The following is a 1,805-nucleotide window of genomic DNA, read 5'->3' on the forward strand; positions in this document are numbered from 1 at the left end:
CTCCATCACTGGCGGGAGCTACTGGCATTACGGGGGGGGGGGCGCTAGAAGGGATCCTGCCTAGGGTGCAGAATAAGCAAGGGCCAGCCCTGCTCTTGCCATAACCCCCAACTTCACAGGAGTCATCATTTCTGCCACAAGAATGACCTGAAGGACCCTACTGGGTCCCAAATAATTTAACCATCCTCTGTCAGTTGTAAAGCAACTGGTCTGCCGAAGATCCGAGTGACTCTCCATCTTCTGCAGAAGCTTGCATCTAACCACCCTCCCATCACAAGCATGCAAAAATAATGAGAAATCTCTTTTTAAAATCCTAAATGGGAGCTGTCGACTCACCCTACCTACCTTCCTGTTCCAATTAGTTTGTAAAGAATCCCTAATCACACAGTCCCTCGTACTACAACCAAGAGTCCTTTTTTCAACAACAACGAAAAAAAGGAAAGAATGCTCCAGTGTTCAAAGTCACAGAAAAACGGTCTTTACTATTTATCACCCCACCCCCAGGACTGGCTGCCCCCCTCCCCAACACACATGATCACAAAATCCTTTCATGAGGTCCTCCGACTGGCTGTTCTGCGTTGCACGCTGGTGACGGAGAGAGAAAGAACAAATGGCGTGAGAGTCCCAAACACACCCTGGGCTCACAAGTGCCAAGAAGAGTCAGCAAAAGGTGACAAGCTGTTTCTTAAAATAATAATAATAGTAATAATAGTACACGCATACTGCACACACCCCAAGTCCCTCTTATTTGTTACGGAAGGGTTCGCAAGGAGTAAAAACCTAAAAATCCGTCGCCTGCACCTTTGAGACTGGCTAAGGGCTCTCTATCCGAGTGCAGTGTTCTTCCAAGCAACGGTGCTTCTTTGGGCGAAAGAGGGAATTTAACTGTGCCAGAGTGGTGGTTGGTTTTCAAGAGTCCCAGAGAAGGATCGATGCAGGTCTGCAGTTGGTAGCGTGCTGGCTCTTCTGGAGAAACCCACGTGGGAGTGGAGCGTGGAGGGAGGAAGAGAGGAAGGGGAGGCTACGAGAGACTGTCTCTAACATGCAGGTCGTATCACGTTCGGTTCCCCACCCGCCCCTTTTCCCTCTTGGGTAGTTTCCAGCTGCAGAAATGGCTTTCCAGTTGCTTTTTTTTTCCTTTCCTTTTCCTCATTTTCCCTTGCAGCGGAGGATGTGTTTCCAGCGGAGGATGGGTTTCCAACAAAGACCACCCCTGCAACAAAGATAAATCAGACACACAGGTTGATGGGCTTAACTCTTCTCCCTTGGCTACCTGACAGCAGGGTTTTGTTTTTTTAAAAAAGCTAGACAGAGCTCTTTCAGTTTTCTGACCGACTGGCTTTCCAGGCTGGCCAATGGCCCAAGGCAAAGTTAGCCTGAATGTCACCTTACAAATAGCACATAGAACGGAAATGCGGGGTCAAGAAACGCAGCAGGGAGAGGAAATCTCCAAACTGGCAGCCAAACTGAGAGCCAGTTTAGTGTAGTGCTTAAGTGTGCAGACTCTTACCTGGGAGAACTGGGTTTGATTCCCCACTCCTCCACTTGTAGCTGCTGGATGACCTTGGGCAAGCCATAGTTCTGGTCAGAGCTGTTCTCTCAAGGACAGTTCTGGAAAGAACTCTCTCAGCCCCACCTACCTCACAGGGTGTCTGTTGTGGGGAGGGGAAGGGAAAGGAGTTTGTAAGCCACTCTGAGACTTCGAGTGAAGGGCAGGGTATCAATCCAATCTCTTCTTCTTCAAATGACCTGAAGAACGATTTGACCAGTGGGTCACATCACCAGTCACTCCCCAGAAAGTGAAA

At 49.0% G+C, this 1,805-nt stretch overlaps 1 protein-coding gene across 3 annotated transcripts in view; it reads right to left on the reverse strand.

The window, feature by feature from the left end:
• Positions 1–472: 472 nt before the first annotated feature.
• SGTA (small glutamine-rich tetratricopeptide repeat (TPR)-containing, alpha) overlaps positions 473–1,805 on the reverse strand; it is a 25,030-nt gene continuing 23,697 nt past the window's right edge. For all 3 annotated transcript variants that reach the window (XM_015405494.1, XM_015405495.1, XM_015405496.1), the window contains one exon: positions 473–1,213. The gene's annotated coding sequence lies outside the window, so the exon portion shown is untranslated. The remainder of the gene's footprint in view (positions 1,214–1,805) is intronic.

Source organism: Gekko japonicus, unplaced genomic scaffold (genome assembly GCF_001447785.1).
Source record: "Gekko japonicus isolate JY-2015 unplaced genomic scaffold, Gekko_japonicus_V1.1 scaffold2312, whole genome shotgun sequence".
Classification (NCBI taxonomy): domain Eukaryota; kingdom Metazoa; phylum Chordata; class Lepidosauria; order Squamata; family Gekkonidae; genus Gekko; species Gekko japonicus.